The sequence below is a fragment of the Panthera leo genome, chromosome B2 (assembly GCF_018350215.1).
Source record: "Panthera leo isolate Ple1 chromosome B2, P.leo_Ple1_pat1.1, whole genome shotgun sequence".
Taxonomy (NCBI): Eukaryota; Metazoa; Chordata; class Mammalia; order Carnivora; family Felidae; genus Panthera; species Panthera leo.
This window is the reverse complement of record NC_056683.1, coordinates 140,990,044-141,008,137: the sequence shown is the minus strand read 5'-3', so window position 1 is coordinate 141,008,137 and position 18,094 is coordinate 140,990,044. Positions and strand designations below refer to the sequence as shown.

Here is an 18,094-nt window from a genome sequence, read left to right as displayed (position 1 = left end):
GACTGGAAATTTGTCTAGTCCAAGGTCAGGTTTGGGCAGAGGGAGGGGCTGGCAGGGCACCGTGACCTCAGCCTCAGAACTTATTGACTGATGTCAGTGCTGCACTGAGTCAGGCCATCCCACCTTTCTGGAGCACTCCCCAGAGCTCGCAGGACCCAAGACCGTCGGCCTCCACAGTCCTGGGGACCCCATCCACCCCTCGAAACCCCGGTAGGCACTTTCTGTTCTCTTGCTGGCTTTTTTGTTTCCCCTCAAAAGTATATGCCATCTTCAATAATTATTGTTCAAGAAACAAGGCTTCCAGAAAATAATCCAAGTACGAGGTTTGTGTTTTAATTTCTATGAAATGCTTTTACCCTAAAAAAAATGGAGTTTGTTTTATCTAAACCAAATGTTTTCTTAAATTATTTTTTAATATGAAATTTATTGTCAAATTGGTTTCCATACAACACCCAGGGCTCATCCCAACAGGTGCCCTCCTCAATATTCATCATCCACTTTCCCCACCCCCCCATAAACCCTCAGTTTGTTCTCAGTTTTTAAGAGCTCTTATGGTTTGGCTCCCTCCCTCTCTAACCTCTTTTTTTTTTTTCCTTCCTCTTCCCCATGGTCTTCTGTTAAGTTTCTCAGGATCCACGTAAGAGTGAAAACATATGGTATCTTTCTCTGCATGACTTATTTCACTTAGCATAATACTCTCCAGTTCCATCCATGTTGCTACAAAAGGTCATATCTCATTCTTTCTCATTGCCACGTAGTATTCCATTGTGTATATAAGGCACAATTTCTTTATCCATTCATCAGTTGATGGACATTCAGGCTCTTTCCATAATTTGGCTATTGTTGAAAGTGCTGCTATAAACATTGGGGTACAAGTGCCCTATGCATCAGCACTCCTGTATCCCTTGGGTAAATTCCTAGCAGTGCTGTTGCTGGGTCATAGGGTAGATCTATTTTTAATTTTTTGAGGAACCTCCACACTGTTTTCCAGAGTGGCTGCACCCGTTTGCATTCCCACCAACAGTGAAGGAGGGCTCCCATTTCTCCACATCCTCTCTGGCATCTATAGTCTCCTAATTTGTTCATTTTAGCCACTCTGACCGGCGTGAGGTGGTATCTCAGTGTGGTTTTGATGTGTCTTTCCCTGATGAGGGGTGATGTTGAGCATCTTTTCATGTGCCTGTTGGCCATCTGGATGTCTTCTTTAGAGAAGTGTCTATTCATGTTTTCTGCCCATTTCTTCACTGGATTGCTTGTTTTTCGGGTGTGGAGTTTGGTTAGCTCTTTATAGATTTTGGATACTAGCCCTTTGTCCGATATGTCATTTGTAATTATCTTTTCCCATTCCGTTGGTTACCTTTTAGTTTTGTTGATTGTCTCCTTTGCAGTGCAGAAGCTTATTATCTTAATGAGATCCCGATAGTTCATTTTTGCTTCTAATTCCCTTGCCTTTGGGGATGTGTCAATAAGAAATTGCTGTGGCTGAGGTCAGAGAGGTCTTTTCCTGCTTTCTCCTCTAGGGTTTTGATGGTTTCCTGTCTCACATTCAGGTCCTTCATCCATTTTGAGTTTATTTTTGTGAATGGTGTAAGAAAGTGGTCCAGTTTCATTCTTCTGTGTGTTGGTGTCCAGTTCTCCCAGCACCATTTGTTAAAGAGACTGTCTTTTTTCCATTGGATGTTCTTTCCTGCTTTGTCAAAGATTAGTTGGCCATACTTTTGTGGGTCTAGTTCTGGGGTTTCTATTGCATTGGTCTATGTGTCTGTTTTTGTGCCAATACCATGCTGTCTTGATGATTACAGCTTTGTAGTAGAGGCTGAAGTCTGGGCCGTGATGCCTCCCACTTTTACTGTAGTCCAGCAGCAGAACCTATTACTTCATCATCCCATGTATTCACTTATTAGCAAATGCTTATTGAATGAATACATATTTATTAAATAGATGTGTGTTGAATAGAGGGCCTACTATGTGCCAGGCACTGGGCCATGAACTGAGGACACACTGTCCTTGTGGAGCTCATAGTCCAAGTGACGGTACGACTCTGCTCCGATTGCTAATGAGCAGGTATACACTTCACCTTTCTCTGTCCCAGACAATGGGTGACATGGAAAATGCACAAGGTCATTCTTCTTCCGCTTGCCACTTCTCCAAATACCTCAAAACTTGTTATTATTTCTGATATCGATTTGTGCTAAATTTATCAAAGGAAGATGCAGCAAGGATTAGCATTTCTAAGCTCTGATGGAGGTCAAGGTCACGGCAAAGGTTAATTGGTTTCTTTGGAAATCATAAGCATGGTGGAGGCACTCCACACTCCCATCTCAACCTTCCCACCCCTACAGGGCTCAGATCTCACCCGTCAGGAAGGACACAACCAGCCTCTGCAAACGTGCACAAACACAAGACCAGAGTTTTGACATCAAAACCTCTCCCACAGTGAACGATAATTATTACTTAAAAACACAAACGTGTTTCTGCTTGTAGAGATCCATAATATTGTAAGAAGTTAAAATCAGGGTAAAATGCTGAACATGGATACACCTGGAGAAAATCTGACTTGGGAATCAACGCGTTAATATTTATGGGAAGCACAAGCTGCCTTCTACTGTATTGCCATTTGCACACCTGTGTTAGCTGACTTGGGTCCAGTTTACAGATTCGAGGAGGGGTGTTAAAATCCAGTTGTCGCTCAGAGCCTGGAGTCTGTTTCAGATTCTGTGCCTCCCTCTCTCTCTCTGACCCTCCCCCGTTCATGCTCTGTCTCTCTCTGTCTCAAAAATAAATAAACATTAAAAAAAATTAAAAAAAAGAATAATTTAAAATCCAATTGTCAAAAGGCGTAAGTAGATTGGCAGTGAAGATACGACTTTTTCAGAAATGGGTTTGACTTTTTGTTTATCTCTTAAAGTAATAAAATTGATCCATTCAAGGGCTGGTTAGTTCCACACTCTTCCGTTTGCAAAGAAAATATTCTACACAAAAGTGAGAGAAGAATATAAGTATTCAGGAATTCCTAAGTTCATAAAACAATTTGGTGATGTCACTTTCTATTGTTCTTAATTCAGTGTATTTCATGGATTTGGAACTATTCCCCTTCAAATGCATTTCTTTGCTAATGTTTATAAATATTTACCAAAGTTGTTACCATGTGCCTTAAAGGCACCATCAGATAAGGCTCACGATCTATTATGGAAAAATCTGCAAGTTAGTTTGGCTTGAGAAATACCATAAATGGGTGATTTCCTTAATCCTACGTCGCCAGTCCCCAGCAAGGGCCTCTGATCAGACAGAAAGCAGAGGTAAAGCCTGTGCTAAGAATCATCATCCTCATGAATTCTCATGCTATACCAGATATCGCTAAGTGTTTTCCATGTAAGATCATATTTGGCCCAAACAATGTTATGAGGGATATCCAATCATTACCCCAACTTCAGAGATTAAGAAAACGAGGGCCCAGAGAGTAAATCTGCTCAAGATCACATAGTTAGAAAGTGGAAAAGCTGAAATTCAAACCACCCATGTCTGACATCAAAGCCCATCACTGTACAGGCGGGAGATTTCAAAGCAGTGGTTTGCCTGAGGTTCCTAAGTCTCTGAGTGAATTTTCCCGTCGATAATAAGTCAGAGGGAATTATGGCATCGTCTGATTCCACTTGGAGAGTAAACCCTAATTCACGTGCTCTGAGGACTAAAAGAGTAAAAGCAGAAACAATTAAAAGTGGGCCCAAAGCGAGCAAAAGAAGGTAGGCACAAAAGACTACAAATGGCAAGATTCCATTTATATGAAAGACGAGAAAAGGCCCAACTATCTGGACGGCAGATCTGTGGCCGCCAGGAGAAGGCACCAACATCAAAAGGGGCACAGAAGATCTTAGAAATTCCTTATTATGACTGTGGAGCTGTTTTCATGACTGAACACATGTGTGTAACTCATCCAGCTGTACGCTTAAAAGAGGTGAATTTTATGTTATGCAAATTAAACCTCAAAAAATCTGATTATTTTAAGGTGGACTTTAAAGGAAATTGAATAGGGGCACCTGGGTGGTTCCGTCGATTAGTTGTCTGACTTCGGCTCAGGTCATGATCTCGTGGTTTGTGGTTTTAAGCCCCACATCGGGCTCTGCACTGACAGTGCGGAGCCTGCTTGGGGTTCTGTCTCTCTCCCTCTCTCTCTGCTCCTGCCCCATTTGTGCTCCCTCTCTCAACATAAATAAATACACTTTGAAAAAAATCATCTTTCAAATCAAAGCCACACTGAGATACCACCTCATGTCGGCCAGAGTGGCTAAAATTAAAAACTCAGGAAACAACAGATGCTGGCGAGTATATGGAGAAACGGGAATCCTCCTGAACTGTTGGTGGGAATGCAAACTGGTACAGCTGATCTGGAAAACAGTATGGAGGTTCCTCAAAAAATTAAAAATAGATCTACCCTATGACCCAGCAATAGCACTGCTAGGAATTTACCCAAGGGATACAGGAGTGCTGATGCATAGGGGCACTTGTACCCCCAATGTTTATCGCAGCACTTTCAACAAGAGCCAAAGTATGGAAAGAGCCTAAATGTCCATCAACTGACACATGGAAAAAGAAGATGTGGTTTATGTACACAATGGAATACTACATGGCAATGTGAAAAAAATGAAATCACGCCGTTTGTAGCAACGTGGATGGAACTGGAGGTATTATGCTAAGTGAAATCAGTCAGTCAGAGAAGGACAGGTATCATATTTTCACTCATATGTGGACCTTGAGAAACTGAACAGAAGACCATGGGGGAGGGGGAGGGGAAAAAATAGTTACAAACAGAGAGGGGGGGGAGGCAAACCACAAGAGACTATTAAATACAGAGAACTAAAAATGGATGGGGGGGGTGAGGGGAGGGGAAAATGGGTGATGGGCATTGAGGAGGGCACTTGTTGGGATGAGTACTGGGTGTTGTATGTAAGCCAATGTGACAATAAATTATATTCAAATAAATAAATAAATAAATAAATAAAACAGGAAAAAAAAAAAAAAAAAGAATCCCATACCTAACGGCTCAGCTGGCAAGGGTGCTTAATCTCCCCAAGGGGACTCTCATGTTAATGGTCAATTTTCCTCACTGCTGGGATTTAAAAGAAAAAAATTGTTTCCATTTATATAATGCTGTTGAAGTTATTCTATGCACATCATTTTATAGATTTATATTAAAATATGTATTTAAAAATGTTAAAAAAAGAAAAAATCATCTTAAAAAATAAATAAAGGAAATTGAATAATACTCATATAATATACAATGTATACTCTCTATGCCTTTTTAACCTAACTTTCCAAACAACCTGTATTTGGTGGGAAACTTGTATTTGAAAAAACTAAAATCTCTCTTGCTTCCCATTTCTCTACAAACCTCATCTCACCCCACAGGAAATTTACCTTGCTCTGACAAATGTTTGTGATGATCTATGATAAGATCCTGGGTGCCTGGGGGGTACGTGGGGGGTGGGGGGGTGCCTGGGGGGCACCAGGTGTGTATAGAGGCCTGCACTGAAGGTCAGTGACTTCCACTCTTGTCTTGGCTCTACTGAATCACAACTGTGTGGCCTTGGGGAAAACACTAAACTTCTCTAAGCCTAATTTTCTCTTTCCTAAAATTGGACTAAGAGTGTCTGCCTTGAAGAATTTATGAGAATTAAAATGGCTACACTTTCATTTTTATTATTTTAAAATGCCAAAAAGTGGGGAGCCTGCGTGGCGCAGCCAGTGAAGTGGCCAACTCTTGATTTTGACTCAAGTCATGACCTCACGGTTCATGGGTTCAAACCCCGCATTGGGTGCTCTGCATTCACAGCATGGAGCCTCCTTCGGATCCTCTGTCCCCTCTCTGCCTATCTCTCAAAAATAAATAAATGTTAAAAAAAAATTTTTTTTAATGCCAAAAAGGTCTCATTTTTAAAAATAGGGAAAATACTATTTTCAAGAAACAATCATCTACGCTACAACAGCACTTCTGGTTAAGAGCCACACAATCTGAAGTTTTATTAAAGTTTCTTATTTGTCCTCTCTTTGTTCCAAGCAGAATGTTTGGGTAGGGACCTCATGCATTTTTCACTGTGCCTGGCCACATACTCTGCACACTTAATAACGATTTCTGGGTAATTAACAACAGAAGGGAAGAATCACTAAATGCAAGTGGAGGTGAATGCAATAGCATTTGTTGACATAAACTGAACATTGAGCAAAATTATTTTTTGTGAATATTTATGAGGTTGTATATTCAACTTTAGTCATTTAATAGCTATAGCGGCTTTTGTCCACTCTCACACACATTAGAGGCAGGAAAAATATTCATTTCGTACAGGGATAAACTTCATGGTGGAGCGAAGTTTGACTCAGCAATGATTCCAAATACCTCCCATCCTTTACTCAAAGTCAGACTTACACATCACAGTTACAAATAAATAAAATAAAAGTATATTTTGGGGCACCTGGATAGCTCAGTCGGTTACGCGTCCGACTTCGGCTCAGGTCATGATCTCGAGGTCTGTGAGTTCGAGCCCCACATTGGGCTCTGTGCTGACAGCTCGGAACCTGGAGCCTGCTTCGGATTCTGTGCCTCCCTCTCTCTCTATTCCTCCCCTGCTCATGCTCTGTGCCTCTCTCTCTCAAAAGTAAACATTTAAAAAAAATTTTTTTAAATATGAGTATTTTTTAAATACTGCTGACAAAAACTTACAGTTTCACTGGGAAGAAAAGCCCCAACGTTTGTGGCATGTAGGGTAAGGGTATAAGAGGGCCACTCACCCTACACCTCAATATGTAAACAGCATAAATCAAGGGAAAAACTTAAATGACCTGGGTATATCCCCCTTCCTTGTTTTTTTAAGAGTTTATTTTGGGGAGGGTAGATGGGTGGCTCCGTCGGTTAAGCATCCAACTTCAGCTCAGGTCATGATCTTGTGGTTCATGAGTTTGAGCCCCACATCGAGCTCTGTGCTGACAGCTCAGAGCCTGGAGCCTGCTTCAGATTGTGTCTCCCTCTCTCTCTCTGCCCCTCCCCTGCTCATGCTCTGTCTCTGTCTCTCTGTCTCAAAAATAAATAAGCATTAAAAAAATTTTTTTTCAAGATTTTATTTCTAAGCAATCTCTATACCCAACATGGGGCTCGAAATCACAACCCTGAGATCAAGAGTGGCCTGCTCCACCCACTGAGCCAGCCGGGCGCCCTATCCCCCTTCCTTGACAAATGTACTCCATAAAGAGCCAAAAGCCAAGTTCTGTTTAGGATTCTTAGACTTCCTAGCATTTTGCACCCTCAGACCTGGCCTTCCTCGCCTTCCTTTGGATCCTGCCTCAGTTCCCTATCCCTTGCATGGGGAGAGCCTAGCCTGCAGCCTGAGACCTGTTCATGACACCCCCACCACCTTCCCCAACAGGCATCGCAGCCCACCTCTCAGTCCTGGGATGCACAGCCCCACAAACATGGGGAAGAGCCTGCACAGCCTCTCTAAGTGGGCTTCAGGTCATTCGGACAAGGAATTCTGGGTCCCAGGCACCCAGAGCAAGCTCTACAAGAAGGAGGCGGTGTGTCCATTTGGCCCCATGGGGAGACAAAGCAACAGAAATGGCCTGTAAGGGCCTGAACAAGGCCCCATAGAGCCCAGAACAGAGGACTCTCTTACCCACACTGGAGACTAAACGGACAATTAAAACCTTCAGATAAAGTGGTATTACATTCAGACAACATATATTTATAAATGTGCATACCGATGTGTGTGTGTATACGTATAAATACACACACATATATACGTATACGTACATACACAAATACATCAGCGTATAATTCTTATGTAGCAAGTTACTAATTACGTGACACAGACCATATGTCAAGGAGTTAGAAAAGGAAGTGATACAGACCAACTGAAGGCTCAGGGAAAACTTTTAGGATGGGGTGGGAACCGAGCTGGGTTTTAGGAATGGTGGATATGGCTGAATGGAGAAGGCTTGAAGGGGGCTGAGGGTAATAATGTGTGCACGAGGTAATAAGAGATGACTTTCAGGAGATGCTATCTAGATGAGAGAATATCTAGATACAGGGAAGGACCGAGCTAGACGCCAAGTGTCCCCAGCATAATAAATGTCACCAAATATAAACCCGATTGCAGGAAGTAAAAGGGAAGTATGGGCACTCCAAATTGTTTGGGGAAAGGTTATAAACAGAGAAGTATGAGCAAATTAAAATAACATGGAATTGCTACAACCTGCAATTGCCCCAATGTACTCCACACCACTGAGTGAGCCACTCCTCTGGGGTGACGCTGTGCGCAGAGATGGAGCTTGTGAAAGGGTGCTGGCCCCAGAGATGGCTTTGTGCTGGGGCGAGTGGGGTGCAAAGAACAGTAACTTTGACATCTTGGTTCTACAACTATTCAACTCTTGGCATTTGGAAGCATTTAGTTTTACACCCTAACACCCCACCTCCACACCACCCTTCTCTCTCTCAGGCTTTTTCCAAAATAAAACCATCTTGCCTCAGTTTTGTTTTGTTTTGTTTTTGCGTCTAAATATAGTTTAAAAAAACAACAACAACAGTATTGAATGGAATGAAAAAAGTGGAAGGGGGAGGTTTCACTTTCAGACAAGACTTTAACAGACTTCCCAAATAATTTCTATAGAACATTAGCCTTAAAAGAACTTCTCCCTGGTCCCACACTTTGGTGGCCCACCTACCATCCCAAGATGGTGGAGGAGGTTTGTGACTCACCATGAAGAGACGCTGGGCCAATGCGAGGCACTGTGCCCCCAGCATTCTAGCACTGGCCTCTCTAACCCAAGCCAGAAAGCATCCTCCGTTGTTTTAAAAATAGACACTGTTTTGGCCAGACAACCACATGAAATAGAGATTTAACAGGAAGAAGACAGGGGCAGGGCAAATGAACCAAGGTTCCATCTATTTCTAGCCCAACTTGGTTTTGTTTATTTTTAATAAACTAGGATGGCCCTGGTCTAATCAAAAATGCTGCAAGAAGCTGGCAGAAGACAGAGGCAAAATTAACTCCTAGAATCCTTCTGTCCCTTTGGGTAATACTGATTTATCTCCAGTAATTTGGAGCTATTATTTTCAATGGTTTTACATATATACAAACTATGTGTATAAACTGTGGGGGGCAGGAGGGAGGGCAATGCTAAAACCTCTCACTAGGAGTCACTGGGAATGTCCCTTTGACCCTTGCCCCAGCCCCCTCCCCTGTCAACAGGCTCAGAGTTGCTGCCCCCAACTCTGGCTTCTACAGGGACTTTCCCCACTGTGGTCCTTGTTTCCTCCATGTTGAACCCAACTTCTGGCCATGTGTTCATTTCAGATGTTGCCTTGGTCATTGATCCTCCTGCCTAACCCTTTTCTGACCACAGCCTCTCCTCCACCTGCTTTGGTCTCATCCTTGATCAGTTGACCAGATCCTGAAGAGCCCTCTTCCCAGCTCTCAATGGGAAAGTGATGGCCTGAGAAGGACTTTTTACCAAAGGCCGCCTACAAGATGCTGTCTGCAACTGAGGCGGAAAAATCCTTGCTGAGTTTCCTACATTTAGAAAGGAAACAAAATATGTCGTCCTACTGGAGGCTTATCTCAGGGCTTCTTCCATTCCCAGAACCCCTTGACCAACAGTTGTTTCCAGGTATACACAGGCAAATATCGAATGCCATTACAAAAGGCACAACTTGAAACATTACACCCTGGGATTCTGCAGTTAGGTGTGCTTTGCTCACCAATGGTAGGTTTCACTGTGGATGTGTGGACTGCCCATAATAATATTTGGAAGTGTGGAATTTGGAGCCAGACAGACTAAAATTAAAACTTCCACTCTGCCACTTATTAACCATTTGACTTTGGACAAGCGCCTTGACCTCCTGGTTCTCATTTTCTTTACTCCTGAAATATAAAGCTCATGAGATCATTGAGGGGGATAAATGAAATATCATGTAAAGACTTCGCACAAAGCTTCACACAAAGAAGACCTTTTATTTATAAATGTTGGCTGACTGTGAACAATAATTAAATAATAATATTCATTCATTCATCCAGTACTTACAATACGTCAGGCACTGTTCTAAAAGCTTTCCCTATATTAATACATTTAATCTCAAATATAACCCCAAAAGACAGATATCTCCAGTTTATAGAGGAGGAAAACAGAGGCCCAGAGAGGTCAGGGCACTACCCAAAGTCATACAGCTAGGAAGAGGCAGAACTGGGATTCCAATGCTAGCAGTCTGACCAGAGTGTTATCAGTAGGGGCCATAAATGAACTCTGAGGACTGGAGCAGAGTGGAGGTGGTGGGGTTAGGGACAGGATCCCCTGGGTGCTGCCACCATGCTCCCCCTTTGCTCTGGCAGGGGCCCCTACCCTGAGTAACCTGTGGACAAACTTACCTAAGTTGGCTTCAACCAAGTGACAGACGAAATGACTACCTCACTTTTGCCCAATGATGTTCTTTGATCAAGTTCTGGACAAATCTTAGAATTGCTGCTTTAAATAAAGGGGGAGGACACCTGGGTAGCTCAGTTGGTTAAGCATCTGACTTTGGCTCAGGTTATGGTCTCACAGTTTGTGAGTTCAAGCCCCGTGTCGGGCTCTGTGCTGACAGCTCAGAGCCCGGAGCCTGCTTCAGATTCTGTATCTCCCTCTCTCTCTGCCCCTCCCCCAGCTCACACTCTGTCTCTCTCTCTCTCTTTCAAAAGTAAATAAAAATTAAATTTAAAAAAAAAGGAGGCCCCTTGGTCCTCTATAAAAAAAAAAGAATAGAAGAGAAAAGAAAAGAAAAGAAAAGAAAAGAAAAGAAAAGAAAAGAAAAGAAAAAAGAAAAACCCACCAGGAGCGTTGCCCATGGCAGAGGATACCTCCAGGAGCGCTCCTGCTGTGTGAGAGGTGGAAAGAGTGGAGGAGGTGATTCTTCAGGAGGCATCTGACCAGGGCTTCGGGTTGGGTGACCAGCTGCCCCTGCAGGACAGCACAGGCATATTGTTCGGCGCCCACCAGGGATGCTTTCTGCTTCAGGAAAAGAGAGTCCTGGGCAAAACGCCGGGGAAATGATGTATGGCAAACATTTTATTTTTGTCTTTGGTTAACGGAAATAATATTTACTCTGCCACCAACAGGCACACGCAGAGAACGAGGCTTGGAAGCCAGTGAGGAGTTTTGCAAGCCAGGGGAAAGGAGGCTCCTGTCTGCCGTTACTGATCCACTTCTCTTCTAGCAACTCATTCTTTAATAGCAGTCATAGCTCCAGGCTCAGTGGTGAACATCACACGCGGAAGTTTCCAGAGAACTTTCCGAATATTATGTACTAACAGAGCACAGCTTCTGCTATCTTGAGCCTGGATAATAAGGATCATTACATCGATCTGACAGGTAATAAAGCTGAAGCACCATGAGGATAAAAGATGTGTGTCATGAGGAAGCGACAGGTGTTGGCGAGGATGCGGAGAAGGGGGAACTCTCACACGGTGTTGGTGGGAATGCAAACTGGTGCAGCCACTGTGGAGAACAGTATGGAGGTTCCCCAGAAAGTGAAAAATAGAAGTATCCAGTAATCACACGACTGGTATTTACCCCCAAAATACAAAAACACTAATTCAAAGGGATACATGCACCCCGATATTTACTGCAGCATTATTTACAATAGCCAAGATATGGAAGAACCCCAAGTGTCCACTGACTGATGAATGGATAAAGAAGATGTGGTATATAAACACAGTGGAGTATTATTCAGCCACAAAAAAAGAATGAATTCTTGCCATTTCCAACAACATGGATAGAAAGTATAATCCTAAGAGAAATAAACCGGAGAAAGACAAATACCATATGATCTCATTCAATATATGTGGAGTTTAAGAAACAAAACAAAGGAAAAAAGAAGAGAGAGAGACAAACCAAGAAATAGACTCTTAACCATAGAAAATACATTGATGGTTACTAGAGGGTGGTGGAGGGGGGAGGGAATGGGGGAGATAGGGAATGGGGATTAAAGAGTACATTTACATGATGGGGAAAAAAATAAAACGATAAAAAAATAAATCTTAAAAAGTTCAATGCCAAAAAATAAAATAAAAATTTGTATCATGAGTTAACTGTAATGCTAATGTTAAACTTTAAAATACCCCGTACAGGGCGCCTGGGTGGCTCAGTTGGTTGAGCGTCCAACTCTTGATTTCAGCTCAGGTCGTGATCCCAGGTCTTGGAATCAAGCCCTGCATCAGGCTCCATGCTAAGCATGGGGCTTGCTTAAGATTCTCTCTCTCCCTCTCTCTCTCCCTCTCTCTCTCTCTCAGAAAAAAACAAAAAAATAGTACTTGGACCTGTACTAACTCTTTTTATAAACTTTGTCTTCTTACATTATTCAACTTGAGAGCAAAGACATTTATACAGACACAGAATACTTTTCCTAAGGTATCCTGAGTAATAAAATCGTGATCTAAGAAATAAACAGGTTCAAATGTAACATATATTGGAAGATTCCCAATAAAGTTTGCTGCACAATTTCTTTTTCTTTCTTTCTTTCTTTCTTTCTTTCTTTCTTTCTTTCTCTCTCTCTTCTTTCTTTCTTTGCTGCACAATGAATTTCTAATGTAATTCTTGTTGTGTAGAAAGTTTTCCAGCAACAAAGGATATGTCTTACAAACATGCATGAAAGGTCTGTGGAAGGGCAGACACACAGGAAACTAGTAACGGCCTCATGAGCAGAACTGAAGGAAGTTGGGAGACAGGGTTAGACGGGAGACTTTTGCTGAAAGCTCTTTTGTTCCTTTTGAATTTTGAACATTGTAAATCCAGTGCCTATTGAACAAATGATGTTATTAACACTTTAAAAAAAAAATAAGAAGCTGGCTCCAAATATCTGTAAAAAATTTATCTGAGGTTAAATGGAAGCGTGCCTCGTGGCTTTATTCCCCCCAAAAAGATCCGCGCACCAGAGCTGCGACTTCCAGAATGCATTCACTTCTCGCCCTCCTTATTTAGTCCTGTGGCCACCAGGGACCTGATGAACTCCAGCACCACGACCATGACAGAGACCCTACATCACAGCCAGGGGCTCTGCTCCACAGCCACCCACCTCCCTCCAGGCAAGCACCCAATGAGATTCCTGTCAACCCACTGCTGGCCTCTTTACCCCTTTACCCAGGCTCTGGCCTCTCTCTTAGTTCAGGGCCATGTGATGCCTCAGCCTGGGGTGAGCGCACACTTGTCCAAAAAAACAGGCGCCAGTACTCTGAAAGTCACGGTCACACTTCTCAAGTCAAGACAATTCTCAGAGCTTCTTACACAAGAAGGTGAAAAAACTTTGCTGTTTCCTATGGTTCCTAGAAAGCTCCCAGAGATGGCTCAGATAGGGAGAGTGAAAGCAAGGGACTGCAAACGTAGTTGCACACAGCATATCTGCAAACCAAGATCAAATACCTAACCCGTCCGTGCGGACCTCCTCCTTACATGGGCCAAGACAGAGTGCAGACTTCCAGCTTCTCAAATGGGTAGACTCACACCTCCCACCGTGCCCATCCCCCCAAAGACCACACCCTTGTCCTTCGTCGTGTGACCTGCAACGTGTCCTGGTGGCCCAAATAGACCTCCGGCCCCACTGTCCAGACTGGCCATAGAACTCGCTTTGGCCAAGGAATGTGAACAAATGTGACACCTGCCACATGAGAGTAGCTTCTGATTCAACACGTGGTTCAGCGTGGCATCCTCCTCTCCCTTCCACCACGAGAACAGCATGCCCAGATAACTGTTGCTCTGAGGACGAGAAAACCCATGCAGGGCCCCACAGCCTACAGAGCAGGCCTGTGTTATACGAGCAAGCCATTCGCTGTTGAAAGCCATTCAACTTTTGCAACTGTGTGTTACAGTAGCAAAGTTGACTAATACCCTGCCCTTAAGTCATCAGAACCGAATGAGTAATGGCATTTGATCTTCAATTGCCTTGCGCATGCACAAATGGGGTCCTACTGGGGCTGGGAGGGCTTGGGTGACCAACACTGACACTCAACATGCTTGAGCTGTTTTCAATCACACAGAAAACTGGATGGTGGGGGCGCCTGGGTGGCTCAGTCGGTAGAGCATCTGACTTCGGCTCAGGTCATGATCTCACGGTTCGTGGGTTCGAGCCCCGCATCGGGCTCTGTGCTGACAGCTCGGGGCCTGGAGCCTGCTTCCGATTCTGCGCCTCCCTCTCTCTCTGCCCCTTCCCCACTCTCAATCTGTTTCTCTCTGTCTCAAAAATAAATAAACATTAAAAAAATTAAAAAAAAAAAAAGAGAGAACTGGATGGTCATCAGGACTTATGATTTATGATAACTTGCACATTTGGATCTAAAATATTCTCTAAACGGGTGCACTGCTGGGTTTCCTGCACCAATCTATGCTAAATCAAACTGATTAGCTAAGTTCCTTCCTAGTTTAATCTGGAAATTATGGTCTTCATCCAATATCAAACCTTGTTCCTGTAAAAATTCATAAAGTATTTATAAAGTAAAAATCCATAAGTATTTACTTATGCCAGGCCTCTTTGTTACTGTAAACTATGTAAATTTCACTATAATCAAAGGTTATTTTCGTTTTTATGCAAAGTAGTGGGTACTATTACTACATGGGGATGGCAGGCTGAGGAGGCAGAGGGAGAAGATATAAATCCAGAGTACCTTCTTACCTCACTAGGGGTCTTTCCTCTACTTTCTAGAGAGCCAGTTGAGTGTAGTAAGTGTGGACACAGGCTCTGAAATCAGACCACCAGCTCTAAACATATGATTCTACCACTCAGTGGCTATTTTACCTTGAGAAAACACTCTCCAAGCCTCAGTTTCTGCATCCGTAAGAGTATCTATCTAGCCAGTTCACCCTGAGGAATAAATGAGAAATGCACATAAAGCTTCAGACATAGACCCTGGCGTTGAGCAAGAATTCCATATATTCGATTGAGTCTTACTAGTTCTGTACCCTGGGCCATCAGGTAGAACTATTTCATCTTATTTTTGATTTAATAATTTTACTTCTCCCAAGGTTCTCCATTAATAAATAAACTACTGTAGTTGAGATATTGCAGGACTTTCTTTCCTAATTAAATCCTACATATGAGGAAGAAGTAAATGGAGCCCATACATGTTTTCAATATGGGTTTCCAGGAAACACAGGATCTTTTCCGTATGGAAACGACACGCACAACAAGGATGGAGACTTTTTCTTCTTTTATCTTCTACTTTTTTAGACAAGAGGCTGTGTCTAGATTTGCACATGTGCTTGTCAGAGAGAAATTAACATAGGAAATGTTCCTTCCTTACTCCCACACGACACATCGCCAATCTAACACAGACACAGTGAGCGACGAGGAGGCTACAGCCTCAGAGAACAAATAAGCAAATTACCAGAACTTTGGAAATAAGAACAAGTATTTGGTGTCTGCTTGGAAACAGCTTGCAGCTTAAAGAGCTCTCTTCTCCACGATCGGAAACCTGCCGGCATGGGACGCAGGATTTGCAAAGTCTAGAAAGATCAAAGCCATAAGTGATTCTTCCAGACAAATGCTACGTCCACTTTCTATCTCTGCCTTGACCTCTACCTCCTAAAAGGTGTCCTAGGCCCCACTTTTCAACTTCCACTAGTGACTTCCCTGCAGACACAAAACTATTACAGATACAAAACAGGGGCAGAGATAGCAATCTGGGGAACTGTTAGGTGCACTCTGGGTTAGCACTGAAATGGTTGGAGACTCCATAGCCAGACAAGACCTCAACAGGCTGCACACCTACTTCTCTCCCTGAAAACAGTCCAACTTACCCAATAGGAGATCCTCTATCCTGTTTGCAGGTAGACGGCACCAAATATTTTGAGGACAGACCGTGTGTGCCCTGCCTTCGGGGAACTGACACTGATTATGAACATTACTGATCAGGTATTCGTGCAACAAATATTTACTGAGCCCCTCCTACACCTAGGCCCCATTCTTGACACTGAAGATTCAGTAGAAAATAAAACATATTTTAAAATTCTGCCCTCAAGAAGCAAACACTGTAATGGAAAGAAAGAGGTTATAAGCAAGACTAAAAAGTAAGACGTATGTTAGATGGTATTTGGAAGAAAGGACTGAAGATAAAGTAGGGAAGGGGGATATGAAGTATGTGGGGACTTCTGCTTTAGACAGAGCAGCTCTAGGAGTTGGGCATCACCGGAAGGTGGCATTTGACCGAACACCTGAAAGAAGAGAGGAAATAAGCCAGCCACGTGTACATCTGGGGGGAAAGGATTCCCTGGAGTAAATGAGCAAGGGGAGGGGGATGGGAGCTTAGGCCGACTGGGGCAGGTCAGACAGGTAAGCTCATCAAGACTCCCCAGCCATCGATGGTATGACCCGACTTCTGTTTGAAGAGACCCCTCATTGCTGTGTGGAGAACAGGGTTGGGGAGCGGAGAGACGCATCAGGAGGTAATGATGATGTAGGCCTGGGGGTGGGGCGGTGGTGAAGGTGGTGAATAATGTCCAATCACAGTCAGGTGCACATTCTCTAACATAGGGCAAAGCAGAGTGAGCGCATTAGGGGAATCGCCAAGGGCCATCACCCTCTGAAGCTGGAAACGGAGCGTGCTCTAGAGTTTAATCACTGGAGAGGCCATACGGGGACACGGGGAGAGCCCCGCGTTGCACTTGAGAAGCCCTTTCCTCATTTCAGGGGCAGTGACAGTAATCATGCTCAGACCTGGGCAGCCACGAATGCCACGGAGGCTACGAGAGATGACTCCTTATCACAGCCCACGTTCACAGACAGAGCAGGCTGAGAAACAGCCCTGAGAAACAGGGAGGCTCTTTCTGAGTACAAACTTCAAGACGACTATAGCTCAAGAGGCAGCAGTGCCAACACTAAGACGTTCTCTAAAGAACAGCTTTTTTTTTTTCTTTTAAAGCAAAGCTCGTGCCGTTAACTAAAAAAGAAGTCCTCGCAGCCCTAGAGTAAGAGCAGGCCCACGGGTCGCCCGGCTGTGAGAGCCAGAACAGCGGTCTCCACCGCTTTCACGGCTCTTGTGCAGACAAATCCACATCACCTTGGACACTGAATAGCAAAAGTGAACACAGTATTCTGATAAAGGTCTGACAAATGTCCAGACAGAAGATAACTCCCCGATCTGGCCATGTCATGCTGCTGTTAATACCCTCAAGCCTGCCTGTAGCAAGGAGCCACCTTAGTACTTCACGCAGCAGCTAGAAACAGGTCCAGACCTTCCTGGGTGTATCTGTCTAGGCCTGTGGCACTCTTCCCATGCAGGACGTGTGTCTGCAGTCTGTGTTGAGCCGCTGCTGCTCTGAGGGCAGTTTCTAGTACATGGTTTTCAAGGCTCCTGTGAGCTCTGTTCCAATCTTTCAAGGCATTAACAAAGCCACCAAATTTGGTGTTATATGTAACTGTTACAGAGATGCTCATCTTTAATTCAGGCAGGTTACCAAACTGTATTAAACAACGCCAGCCATTCAGTGCACAAATGCTGGGACGTGTAAAGGGATTCTGTTCCCCTGCATGAACCACACTACGGAGGCACCAGCAGTCTCTGAAATGGAGGGTTCTATCACCAGTCGTGATCAGAAGAACGCACCACCCTGAGCTCTCACTAGGGAAGGCACACAACGCCGTGGTTGAGGCACGGGCTCCACAGCAGACCGCCGGCCTGGATAAGTGGCTTTTACTCTTTTTGTGACTCAGATTCCCAATCTGAAAAATGGGAACAGCCTACCTCGTAGGGGTGTTTTGAGGATGAAATCAATTTGTGCACATGAAATATTTAGTAGTGTGCATCCATACTCAATAAGTTTGTACACATACTTGGGAAATTTCTTAGCATTTGTGGGCCAAGGACATGGCTAAGCTCTTTGCATGCTTTTATTTTCACTTAAAAAAAAAAAAGAAAATAGAGACTCACAGGAAGTTGCAAAAATAGTACAGAGAGTTTCCGTGGACACTTCACCCTGTTTCCCCCAATGGTAACATCTTTTAAAGCTTTTGTCTTTTTTTAATCGTCACATTTTATGAGGTAAATGTCTGTATCAGCCCCTTGTACAGGTCGGAAGACTAAGGCTTAGA

At 43.6% G+C, this 18,094-nt stretch overlaps 1 protein-coding gene and 1 non-coding gene across 4 annotated transcripts in view; one reads left to right on the top strand and one right to left on the bottom strand.

The window, feature by feature from the left end:
• Positions 1-18,094, bottom strand: part of LOC122220530 (palmitoyltransferase ZDHHC14) — a 533,561-nt gene that overhangs the window by 457,919 nt on the left and 57,548 nt on the right. The window lies entirely within an intron of this gene.
• On the top strand, positions 14,068-14,152 carry TRNAR-UCG. The gene has a single exon. It is a non-coding gene; the product is annotated as a tRNA-Arg (tRNA).